The sequence below is a fragment of the Nuphar pumila genome, chromosome 2 (genome assembly GCF_984573655.1).
Source record: "Nuphar pumila chromosome 2, dmNupPumi1.hap1.1, whole genome shotgun sequence".
Lineage (NCBI taxonomy): Eukaryota > Viridiplantae > Streptophyta > Magnoliopsida > Nymphaeales > Nymphaeaceae > Nuphar > Nuphar pumila.
The window spans coordinates 64,497,208-64,504,215 of record NC_143250.1 but is presented as its reverse complement, the minus strand read 5'-3'; the positions used below and the strand labels follow the sequence as shown (position 1 = coordinate 64,504,215).

The following is a 7,008-nucleotide window of genomic DNA, read 5'->3' as shown; positions in this document are numbered from 1 at the left end:
AAGGATAGCACAAACACCACAACTGGGCACAACAGTGTTGTGAAAAGCGTTGAGGCGTAGCGAGGCGCTCCACCAAAATCTGAGGCGAGGCGTAAAGCATAAACCTAAAAAAAAAATAACTTTAAAAAACTATAAAAAATATCTAAAATTACAAATAAATAAAAAAGAGCTTTATTGATAAAGCAACAACCAATAAGAAATAAAAAATCTCAAATAAATACTGAAAAAATATGAGATTAACATGTAAAAGTAACATTAATGCAACAACTTGATCTACATAAGTATTTAAAAAATAAAATATGAGCATTCATTCAATAAAAAATTAACATTAACAACGAAATGCATATTAGTATTAACAACATCATGTCATAATTAGAAAATGCATGTTAGCATTAACAACCAATTGTTAATACATTTGTCCAAAACTCTTTAAAATGAGAGTGTTAACATTCACAATTGCAAATGAAAGATCCAAAAAAACATATAAATGGTCATAGTCCTATGATATGAATTAGGGCTTAGGCTCATATTGTGTCTCATCATTTTCAATATCTAAGTCTTCAATGTCATCATCTGAAGAATCCATATAAATATGTTCTCCTTTATCTTCATTCTCGGATTCTTCATCATCTGCACTTTCTTCCTCCACATCCTCAGTCACTTCTTTTGCTTTTCTTTTTTCTTTAATAAAAAATTATGTATTAAATACTTATTTTATGTAATTAAAAAAATATATTTATATTCATAGCAAGGTGAAAAGAATATAGCTTTACCTCGATCTCTTGAAGACCTGTCCTGCCTAGAACTACTTTATAAATCATGCGGTGAAGTGACTTTTTTAATAGGCACATGCTCAATGTCATTCATGTTGAAGTTCAGATCCAACCATGAATCATCAAACCAATTGGGATCACTAGGCAACACTGGATCTCTCTTCTCCACAATCTACTCATCGTCTGAGTCTATATAATCTTGACATATAGAGTCTTTGGTAGTCCTTCTTATCATATTTCTCTCTCTTAATTTCATATTGTCCATTACAAAAACCAATGCATTCATCTTCTCTTGCTCAAGTCTATTCCTCCGTTTTAAATGCATCTATAATTATAAATCATTGGTAATCAATTATAAGATAATAACAATTATAAAAATATATTTCAAAAATAAAATACAAAGTCACAAACCAATGAGAAAATACTCCAATTTCTCTCACAGCCCGATGCACTACATGTCAAACTTAAAATTCGAATTGCAAAATTCATCAATTCAGAATTTTCTTGTCCAAATGAACTTCACCAATCAGCTGCATTCAAATAAAATAATAAAGAATTGATAAAAACATTAAGAATGTCACAATTAACAAAAACATAAAAAAAATATTAACAAATAACAACATAATTGCAAACTTACCAAGACTTTTTAATTTTCTTGTTGTAACGATTGCCTCTCTACCAAACAACCCTTTTGTCTTTTTAAATGCATCAATTTGTGTTGTAATTTTCAACCAAACATTTTCATTGGTAATCAATTTTTTAATACAATCATAAAAGTCACTCATAACTTCTTCATCCGGGTTGAAGTTGTTAGTATAATGAAAATGAAAATTTAAATAATAGGCAGCTGCATGCAAAGGCTTATGAAGTTGCAAGTCTCATCGTCTATCAATGATATTCCAAATAAATTTATATTTTTTTCAACCTTGACAAGGTTTGAAGCAATTTCCTCATTTGCTCTATCCATTGCCTCGTATAAAAATCCTATAGCAGACTCATCTGCATCGACTAATCGCAATACTTTCATGAGTGACAGTGTAGCTTTAATTGCATATGATATAGCAACCCAAAACTTATGATAATTAATAATAATATAAAAAATATTCTTAGCATCATATTTCTTATAGTAATTAGATGATCTAAAATTTGAAGACAAAAACATCGACTTCAACTCTTTTTTATAATATCCAATACTATGAAGTGTGAGATATGTTGTGGCAAAATGAGTGACGACTGAACGTAACCGTTTTTTCTTCTTTGTAAACTTTCTCATCAAATTTAATACCTATGCATGACTATAGATGTATCTTATAATTTTTTGTGCCTTTTCCACTATATCTTTAAAATTTGAAATATTTCTAATATCTTCTAACATCAGATCCAAGCAATGCGCCGCATATGGTGTTCAAAAACATATTTTTTTTGTTGTTAACATATTCCCAGCTGCCACATAATTTGGTGCATTATCTATAATGAATTGCACCATATTGCTTTCACCAACTTCTTCAAACAACTTATACAAATTTATACCCATTTTTTTCATGTCGATGATGTCAATGGACTTCAAAAATACTGATCATGATAAGAAGGTGGTTTGAACCCTCGTCCAAAATTTGCAATAGCTTCTACTATTGCACCAAAATATAGACTCTAACAATTAAACAGTAAAGGAATTGTTACATTTAGTTTGTATTCATTTATCTTTATTTGTCATTTGATGCTCTATAGTTGATCACCCATAATTCTTAGCAATTATTGTCGGTTGATGACAATAGATAACTGAAGATTTGGCTCTTTTTAAGGCCTTATAAATGTGTTTTTATTCACATGCCTTATCTATTTCCTCGATTTGGGGCAGCAAGGTGACAGAGTTATTCGAGACAAAAAAAAAGTTATTTCACGTTGTATACCAGCCTAAAATTTAATGCTAAAGGAGATTGGAACTCAACCGAACTGCAGACTGAAATTTCGACAAAAAAATAACAAAAAAGAAAAATATATACAAATATATAAAACATGTACCTCTCTTCTTCTTCTTTCGAAACCCAAGCTCGGGTTAGGTTGACATACGAGACGAAGAGAGGTGGGAAAGATCGAGATGAGAGGTGGAAGATGAGTGAGGGACTGTGAGAGAGAAATGAGTGAGGGACTGTGAGAGACGAGAGAGAGATGAGTGACAAAATGAAAAATTAGGGCCCGACCCAATGTTTTGGTCAAATGAGGGCTTTGACCCTCATTTGACCAAAAAAACAAGGCATATACGCCTCACATTGAGGCACATTTCGCCCTGGGGCGTACGCCTCAAGGCTTTTACGCTTTATATTTGAGCCTCAAGGTACAAAGGCCCTTGCCTTGAGGCGAGGCATGCTTTTTGCGCCTTGAGGCGTGTTTTTAATAACACTGGGGCACAGTAAACATAAGGATCTCATGATACCTGCAAAAGAAGGATGATGTATTTATGAAAGTAAAAAGCATAGCAGGGGAGAAACAAACACCTTTTCTTCAAGGAAGGTCTAAAGTGGACAATCAAAGCCAACACAGACACCAAAGGACGCATGTAAAATATAAAGCACCATACCTGGTGAAACAAACTCAAGATGCTTAGCAAGTGATTACCACACTATGAAGGAGTTCACGTGCTTTCAACAATACAGACAATATGTGAAAGCCCAATATCTCCAAGATTTGCCATACTTGAAAATAAAATCTGTATCTCATTCCAGATGCAGAATCAACAGCTGGCAACATCAAGAGAAAAATAACTAAATAACAAGATCAGAAATGTGAGATTACCACAACAATCAGTAAAAGCTGTTCAAGTCTTTAAGATCATTCTTGTGCTAGCCCAGCTCACACTTGAACAATAATATTTGCACCCATTACACTACAAACCTTCAATTCCCATTAGTATTACTTATATTTTGGTGCAATATCTTCATTACAACATGCCCATGACATTTCAAGCACTGAGAGATACAATTCTTGCTTAAGACTTAAATCTTGTAACCATTAAAGAAGGAACCTCCACATAAAACCAAGGTTGCCATCTTTCTGAAGGTAGTGCTACCTAGAACTCATAAAGACACCAGCCACAAAGAATGAGCATTGCATGATGACATAATGTAGCTTTACCGTAATGATCTCCCACATCACCTTAACCAAGAAGTGGTACTTAAAAAATAGATCTTGATTACAGGATCATGATTTACTGTTGAAAAAAGCACTCAGTAGAAAAATGACATTGACAAACTATAAACATATAGAAATAACATATCAGAACATGAATTTTTACGATTAAACTGAATTAGGCAGAACCCAAACATAAACATATGGAAATACAATATTGTACCATGAACTTATATCAATAAACCAAAATAGGCAGAACACAACTATAAACATATGGAAATAAAATATTGTACCATGAACTTTTATCAATAAACTGAAATAGGCATCCATAACAGAGAGAGAGAGTTCCATGAATTCATTCAACTCTTAGCTAATATCGAATTAGATAACTCCTTAGGAAGAACAATGTAGTTAAAGAATTTACATCCCAAAATGATTCACAATCCAAGTTTAGTATCAAAACTCAAAAGAATCATACCAATCAACGCAGTGAAAATTTTGCAAAAAAAAATAAAGGAAGAGAGGGAATCAAAAAGGAAAAAACGGTAGCGCAAATGGCAGAGTAAGTCCATCTGTGATCTTCCCCACTCCTAGAGAGACACAGAAGATATGTCATTGCTTGAAATGCTCCCATGGCTCTCACTAAACATCGAAACAGCTCTCTCTAAATTGGCAACGATATCTGTCATGCTCGGCCGCTCCTTCCCTTCCAAATTCACGCAATGCACTGCTGTGTAAGCCACGAGCTCCACAGCCTCTGCCTCCATTCCCTGCGGTGGAGCCACCCGCTTATCCAGTATCGCCGCCAACTCGTAGGAGACAATCTTCCCAACCGCGAAATCTACGACGCTCACCGGCATCCCGGTTTCCACATCCTTGTGAATTGCCCGCTTTCCAGTCAGCATCTCCAGCATTACCACACCAAACCCATAAACATCACTCTTGGCGGTCAGGTGCTGCAAGCCATAGTACTCAGGATCCATGTACCCAACTGTTCCTGCTGCCATCAGATTCAGGTGGTCGTGTTCCGCCTCCGGCCCCTTCAGAGACAGCCCAAAATCGGACACCCTCGCCGTCCATCCGGCGTCTAGCAGGATATTGGACGATTTGATATCCCTGTGAATGATCGGCGGCACTGCATAGTTATGCAAGTATTCGATGCCGCGGGCGGCATCGAGGGCGATCCTAATTCTAGTCCTCCATGAGTTTACAGGCGAGTCGGGGTCGTTCTTAGTGTGGAGGTGATCGTAGAGAGCGCCATTGTGCATGAATTCATAGACCAACAACCTCTCTTCGTTCTCCTCGCAGAAGCCTACCAGAGAGACCAAGTGTTTGTGGTGCAACCGAGAGAGGAAGGAGAGCTCGGATTGGAACGCGCTTTCTTTCTCCTGGAACTTGTTCGTCATCGGGCCGATATCTCCCCTCTTGATCGCCACCTCCCGGCCGTCGGCGAGCTTGCCTCTGTAAACCGTCCCGAAGCTTCCAGCACCAATTCTGTTCTCCGCAGCGAATCCATCGGTAGAGTCCGAGAGCTCCAAGAAGGAGAATTCCTCCACCCCGCGATCGATCGGCTTCGTCGACGACGTGCCGCTCCGCTGCCGCCTCATTCGCGCTAGCGAGCTCTGCCGCCGGACCATCGAAGACCTTGATGGGCTAGTTACAGCGCCACCACCACCGCCACCGATCGTTGGCTGAACTGAATTGTAGATCTTTTGGTGCCTGCAGCAGTAAATGCCGGACCAAATGCAGTAGACGACGGTGACGACGCCGGAAAATGCTCCGATGCATCCTATCACAGCGAAGGCAATCAATCCCTTGTTTCTCCGGTTAGCGGCCGGACTCGATGGTGGAGGAGAAGGTGGTGGTGGTGGTGGAGATTGGACGCTACAGGGTGCACAGATCAGCCGAGACGCCGAACAGAGGTTCTGTGAGTCAGGGTACGTACCGCATCGGCACTCCGAAGCTTGGGTACAACGTCCCGGGATGAGTTGAGGCAGCGGAACGGCTCTCGCAGGATTGAACCGGTTTGGCCCCCAACAGACGACGGAAAGGTTGCCGGTGGTCAGCCCGCAGACGAATTCATAGCCGGAGACGATGGACTCGAAGGAGGTGTCGCTCGGAAGACCGCCGGAAAACCCACCGCCCCAGCACACCACCGTCCCGTTCGGTCTCCGGATCGCGCAGCTCCAGTTACTACCCAACGCGAGGTCGGAGAATCCGAATTCCGGCGACGGAGGAGCATTAAGCTGGCCGGAATCGTTCTTCCCGTGGCAAACCACCGCACCGTCGACGGCAACCCCACAGACGTGGGATTCTCCGGCGACCAACAAGAGAAATCCGACGCTGGAGAAACTGGCCTGAATATCAGCCGCGATCGTGGCGGAAGCTGCATCGCCGGGGACGGCCCAACAGAGGACGTGGCGGTCCTCGGCGGCCGATATCCCGCAGGAGAATCCGCGTCCGGCGGTGACGGACCGGAGCCGACCGAAGGCCGGCGGAGGCACGCGGACAGGCCTCCAGCAATCGACGGCGCTGGAGGCGTTGCGGATGGCGCAGACGTGGCCCTCCCCGACGGTTGCCTCCGCGAGCGGCGCGCTGGCGCTGTTGTAGATGCGCCTCGGGAGGATCAGCACCGAGCCGCCTGGCGCCGCGTCCCAGCAGAGCAGCTGAGAGCCGCCGGATCGGAGGCCGCAGAAAAAGTCCCGGCCGCCGGCGATACCGTCGAAGGAGACGTTGGGCGCCACCTGCACCCTCTTCTCCCCCACCACGCACTCCACGCTCTGTGGGACCCACCTCCCGCTGCGGATACCGCAGACGGTGCCGGTCCCGTATGCCACTGCCACCGTCGACATGGAGCCGAGCGCATTGGCAGCCGGAATCACGAGCACCAACCCTATCACCACCACCACCACGGTGGCAATGATTTTAGAGGCCTTCTCCTTCATCTTCTCCTTCTAAGAAGCAGAAGAGAAGCAGAATAAAAGATGATCAGTCCAGGCCTCATCTTCAGGGATAGAGAGAGAGAGAGAGTGGGAGACGCCCAATTATTCATTCAAATCACTGTTTGGTTCGTCTCTGAATTTAGAGAAGGTAGGCGATTAAAAGGAAA

General features: G+C 41.9%; 1 pseudogene; it reads right to left on the bottom strand.

Moving 5' to 3' along the window:
- Positions 1-4,244: 4,244 nt before the first annotated feature.
- The window catches only part of LOC149845597 (putative serine/threonine-protein kinase-like protein CCR3 pseudogene), a 28,049-nt pseudogene continuing 25,285 nt past the window's right edge, over positions 4,245-7,008 (bottom strand).